At 30.3% G+C, this 6725-nt stretch overlaps 1 long non-coding RNA gene across 1 annotated transcript; it reads right to left on the bottom strand.

The window, feature by feature from the left end:
• Positions 1–5208: 5208 nt before the first annotated feature.
• Positions 5209–6371, bottom strand: LOC139856965 (uncharacterized). Its single transcript, XR_011762273.1, has 4 exons — positions 6323–6371; positions 5940–6066; positions 5657–5740; positions 5209–5541 (listed from the first exon to the last, which is right to left on the bottom strand). It is a non-coding gene; the product is annotated as an uncharacterized lncRNA (long non-coding RNA).
• Between the last annotated feature and the right edge of the window lie 354 nt (positions 6372–6725).

The raw sequence follows: 6725 nt of genomic DNA, 5'->3' as shown, positions 1-6725 counted from the left end.
GATACAGATGGTGAAGATGGAGAATCCATCTATGATACCGAACCCATCTATGATACTGATAGGGAGGAATTTTTTGATATTGAAGAAGAGGAAATTGTTGGGTATGATGTGGTTGTTCAAGGTGCTATATTAACCGGTGACAACAACCAAAAGAAGCAAGTTTTCTCAACCTATTTTGATGATCAACCTGGTATTTTGGTTCAAGTATTCGAAGGTCAGAGACACAAAAGTCCTATTGCTAATAATAAGGGAAGGTTATCAAAGAAAGACACTAAAAAGATAGTGCAAGAACCTGAGGAATTTGAAGCCAAGTTGAAGGAGCTAGAGGGTATTTTCTCTACTGATGCGTGTTACGTTTTCTTAGACTCGAGGACGAGTCTTTTCGAAGAAGGGGAGGATGATGCATATCCGTATGATCCAGGTGGACCTTGTGTTCTTAATAAAGTAGGCTACGAGCGTTTGGGGCCAACAAATGCAAGATGGGTCGTTAAATTAAAATACGAGTTGGAAGCATTTCTGAAAGTGGACGATTGGATAACAATTGGATAACAAGTCAGGATATTAATTGGAAATGAACGTACTAGAAACAAGTAACCAAATTGGAAGGGAGTCTAATATTGAGTTTAAATAAATTGTTCTTATCTATAGTTGTACTTATCTTTAGTTCTTATCTTTACTTTTCGTTAGTTTATTTAAAGCCACAATAGCTTTAGTTTTTAGTGAGTTGATATTTTGATATTTAATAAAATAGCCTACGGCTTTTGTTTTGTGTTACGTATACACAATCCATTTATCTGTTGTTATTTCTGTTTGGCCACGATTCAATTCATTAGAAACTCAGGAGACTTGTTTGACACGCCTGGCCTAAAATTTTCATTCATTTTGACTTCAACACCAACATATTCTGCAGCAATTAGTGTCTTATAAACATCCGTGTTTCCCCTTGCAGCATGCATAATCTGCAAACATGTGATGGATCAAATAAAAAAAAAAAGAAACCTACTAAATAAATACACGGAAACAATATACAATACAACTATCGAAACGGTTAATCAGTATAAATTTAGTAAATAAAAGATCCAGCACAAACTAGCGTATATGAACTAAAACTATTTAGAGTTAATTCTACATCTAAAAGGTTAAACTCTTATTGTAACTATAGATTTTCATAACCATCTTAGCTTTATTGAAAGCTAATTAGAATACTCCATATAATCAAAAATCAAGTTCTTTAATTGTATAAGTAAAATCAAATAACTCGGTAAACAGATTCATTTATAACTATGAAGCCAAATCACGCTCCATAGTCCATAACACTGTATATTCAAAAATTAAGTCAACTATATGCAACAAAGTCACCTGAAAACATAATAACAAACGTCACTAATTCAAATGAAGTTAAGAGCATAGATTAAGAGCAGAGACTTTTGGACTTGACCAAACTTTTCATTCATATCCTTTAACAAAAGAAACTACATATTTATAATAGAACAACACAAACATGCAACATGACTGAAACATGGACATAAAGTAACCACTTATGAACGTTCATTTTTACTAACTTCTACTTGACCAATTGCAACTAGCTAACTGCAAATCGGACGTACCCACGTAAAATATCGATGTTCGTATCAGAAAGCTTACTACTGCTGATGAATCAAATACAGTACAACTATTAAAACATCAAATCAGTGCAAATTTAGTTAATCAATCATGATCCTATTTAGAATAAAATTTTACATCTAATAGAGTAAACTAGGCTAACTAAATAAATAACAGATACTCCAACACAAGTATTCAAATGCATAAAACATTAACACATGTTAAACAATTTGATCTCATTACTAATTATATTATATTTTTTTATACGTTTGTGATTATAATAATGATTTTATTATTATCTTAATTCTTTATTCTTTATGAATGATTAATGATACAAGATACAAATCAAACTGCAATAACTTAGCCTAAATGAATTGATCAACTAAAACTACATAAGATGAAAATGATTAACAGCAAAAAAAAAGGAAAAAAAAAAAAAACTAACCAGCGCCATTGATCAAAGAACAAACGATCGCCTTTCAATACCGTTCTGAATCTGAATTAAGATATGTAGATGAAAATTAAATGTTCCAGGGGTATATATTTGGGAAGTCAGGCCCATTACAAAGTTTATTTTCACGGTCTATTAATAAATATATTTCACGGCCCAATATAATTTTCTTTTCTGAGCTCAATATAATTTTATTAAAAAATATATTTCACAGCCCAATATATAATTTAACTAGTTAAAGACCCGCGAATCGCGGGGTTTTTGAAACGTGAAATAATTATCCTAATTTTCTTTCCCCAATCATCTATGCTTAACAAAAGCATCATCCAAAAACAGCCGTTTTTTATAGTTGTTTGTTATTGTTAGTCTGAATGAATATATCAATGGTTAACAACCGAAACTAGTTTTGAAGTGTAACGATTTCGTTATGGCTATGCTTAATTGATTTTATTAGAAGTTATGGTTTTCCATTTGTATGAAGTTGATGTTTCCATAACAATAACAATACTATTTGTAATATGTTTATTCAAACATAAGATCATACATTTTAATTGTTTAGTTGATACTCGTTTATAATGATAATATATGTAGCATATCAAAATTATTATCATTGATCGATTGGCTATCATAAATTTCAATTACATGTCAAACTATTCATTGGTTACAAGCTTCCATAAGTTATAAGCTAAAGTTTTTAATCATTACATACTAAAGACACACGGTTTCGCGGGTTTTATGAAATGATAATATTATAAGACAATATTTAATCATGATAACACAAATAAACAATATAATATTTTGAAAGTTCAAATGTAAAAAAATGATGTTCAAATTAAAGTAACGGACTTAATAACAACTCAATAATCAAACACACGATGTCTTGTAGTTGTTATATATATATATATATATATATATATATATATATATATATATATATATATATATATATATATATATATATATATATATATATATATATATATATATATATATATATATATATATATCACATAAAATATAAAGTTACAAAGTACCTGCTTTAGAAAGTTCATTTTTAGTTGTATTTTTTTGTTAAGTTGTGTCACTTTGTGTTCCAATTTCGATAATCACGTATACAAATTAACATACATATGAGTATGTTTAATACCGGCGAATTCTCAGAATTAAGAAATTAAAATCCTAATAACGATGTACTTAAATCTAGTGGTGTAATAAAAACATCTCACAAGTAGGTTTGGAATAATTTGTTTAAGAATAGTTCAAGTAGCACTTCATTATCACAAATAGTCCATGATGACATCTCATGTGTGTTTTATAATTCCACTGCAAATCAAGTTATAATCCAAACCCATTTGGGATACCAACAATTTTAGAAACGTAAATAAGAAGCAACGTCTTTGTTCTGATTTACCCACAAAAACACAAACATGTCCCTTTAAGTCTTTGTTGCTATAGTGATTAATTTTCACACTCACTACCGATCTTCCTGTAAATATCCAAATCGTCATTCATTATATCAGGAATACAAAACTAAACATGAAGTATCTTTTAGAATATAATGAAATACTACAACTTATAATAATAGTAGGATTAGTATTAGTATTGGTAAAGCTATTAAATCATTTGTTTTAAAACTAAACCTAAAGCCTAACCCCAAACCCTAAGTCCTAAAATCTAAACCCTAAAATCCAAACTCTAACCTAAACCGTAAATCTAAACTCAAAACCCTAAACCTAAACCCTAAAATCTAAACCCTATACCCTAAACCTAAACTCTAAACCCTAAATCTAAACCCTAACACTAAGCCCTAAAATCTAAACCCTGAAATCTAAACCCTAAACCCTAACCTAAACCCTAAATCTAAACCCAAAACCCTAAACCTAAACTCTAAATCCTAAACCTGAACTACCCTAAGATATAAACCCTAAATTTAAACCCTCCACCCTAAACTAAACCCTAAACCCTAAACCCTAAACCTAAACTCTAAACCCTACACCCTAAACTCTAACCTAACCCCTATAAACTCTAAACCCTAACCATAAACCCTAGAATCTAAACCCTAAACCTAGACCCTAAATTTAAACCCAAAACCCTACACCCTACAATGTAAACCCTAAATCTAAACCCAAAACCATAAACCTAAACCCTAAATCTAAACCCTAAACCTAAACTCTACACCCTAACCCCTAAAAACTCTAAACCTAAACCCTAATGCCTAAAATATAAACCATAAATCCTAGAATCTAAACCCTAAACCATAAATCTAAACCCTAAACCCTAACCTAAACCCTAAACGCTAAATCTAAACCCTAAACCTAACCTCTAAACCCTACACCCTAAATCTAAACCCTAAACCCTGAACCATAACCTAAACCCTAAAAACACTACACTAACCCTAAACCCTAAGCCCTAAAATATAAACCCTATACTCTAGAATCTAAACCTTAAACCCTAAACCTAAACCCTAAAATATAATCGTCATACCTGAGGTTATAGTCGATCCTATGAACCCTAAATTCATATGAAAAAAAGATAAATCAAATTTGACATACCTGAAATTCATGGTGAACAAATCAATTTCATAGAAGCAACAAATGAAAATAAACAAAATTGAATGTTGATCAAATGTTTTAAACACTAAATCAGCAAATTGAATGTTTGACATGATTCGAAAGTGATTTTTCATATACCAATGGAGTGTATAACCCTATCCAATTTGTGACTGTGATATGACTCGATCACCGATGTTGTTATGAATAGGGCTAGAGAATTAACTTTTCAGATAGCGAAATAGATCAATCGCTGGATTATGCATAGGTCTCTTGACCATCACCCCTAAAAATGAACATGCACATTTTTATCCTCAATCAACAGTAGTTATAAATTGTAATACTTTCATGTCTAATAACATAATACTATGCTAGAATTATGCTTTAAATTGAATCATGATACTCAAACGCATTACTAATCAAAATAGTATAACATCATACATCAAATCCATATCTCTACCTTATGGAGCAAAATCGAAAAAAATTAAAACTATTAATCAATAAAAATTCCATAATACACAAAAAAAAAAAAAAAAAAAAAAAACTGACCTAAAAGTCATATAACAAAAAAAATCATAGATCAAAGTGAAGGGAAAATCTGACCTTATCCATAAAGTATTGTTAACTAATTAAGAGAATGAATGGTGAGATTTGAATCAAGTGAAATCATCTAACGTCTATGTCTGATATCGATAAATTTCTATATTGATTAGCTAATTTTCACTTTCTTTTACTATCACGTAGAAGGTAGATATTAGGATAATTCAAGATGAGTCATGTCCTTAACTCACTTTGATTGTTAATCACAACCCGGACAGCCTTTCTTAACTGATGGACACCAAAGATCCCATACATGCTCATATTGGTCATCCATGCATGAGCAAATTAATACTCATTCCTCAAATGCCATGCTAAATCTTCTACAACACCATCATGAACCTAGGCATTAGCAAAAAGAAAGAACAGGGAAAAGATTTATAAAAGTAGGCTATGTAATTCTTGCACATGCACTATTTATTTTTGTAAAATTAGCTTGACAGTTTTATCCACTAACCTGTTAGCAAGGTTAAATTACCGAGAATGCGTGAATTATACACCCGTGTTCTCTCGAAAAAGGTCACATGACTGAAAAAGGAAACTATAAACAAATTTGAAATGTTTAGTGGCTGTTATAGAGCATACGATTAAAGGTTCACATATAAGCACACTTTAATACTTGAAACTGCTAAAAATTCAAAAATATTATATAGAGTTATAAAATTAGAAATTAAAGAGTTACATAGAGTTATAAAATAAGAAATTAAATACAAACTTTTAGAGGATGAATTTTTTCTTACCTATGAGTATAGTGACTTTTATATATTATATCTCCATTGTTGTTGAACTTTTGGCAAGAATATAGAGCAACTGTTTTAAATAGCCATCTCAATTTTTGATACTTCCTTAACATCTGATAACATATACCTGGAAAAAAAAATATATAAACTGGGTATGTACCACATATATGGTCCTAGAACGTAACAACTGCCACATAAAAAAATAGAATACATTAGTAACGATACAACATATATGCAGCAGCAACTAAATTAAACTTGATACTTATATGCAGCAGCTAAAATTAAAATATACCTCCGCAAATAAAGAAGCATCACGAGAAGATACAATCAAATTATTGACATAATTATTATTTTTATTGGTAAAATTGTAATAGAAAAATGACCTTTTAGGACGAAGTGTTTCCGATAAGGCGGGAATGAATTGCTTCAACCAAGTTCACATAGGCCGCCCATTTTGACACCTACACAAGATGAAAATATGTAAAACAGATCAATACACGGAATGAACCTTAGCTACCACTAATTTAAAAGAAAAATCATCACACTTAGTGTGATGACCCGTCCTAATCCATCCGGACGAAGTCTATATCGATTATAAACGATTCACAACAGTTGATTACATCGCGAGGTACTTGACCTCTATATGATACATTTTACAAACATTGCATTCGTTTTTGAAAAGACAATCTTTCATTACATCGAAAGTTGACAACATGCATACCACTTCGTAGTATATATTACTATAATGCACTTAATAATAATCTTGATGAACTCAATGACTCGAAT

The sequence above is a fragment of the Rutidosis leptorrhynchoides genome, chromosome 7 (assembly GCF_046630445.1).
Source record: "Rutidosis leptorrhynchoides isolate AG116_Rl617_1_P2 chromosome 7, CSIRO_AGI_Rlap_v1, whole genome shotgun sequence".
Lineage (NCBI taxonomy): Eukaryota > Viridiplantae > Streptophyta > Magnoliopsida > Asterales > Asteraceae > Rutidosis > Rutidosis leptorrhynchoides.
The sequence above is the reverse complement of the archived record's forward strand: the minus strand, read 5'-3'. Positions and strand labels throughout refer to the sequence as shown.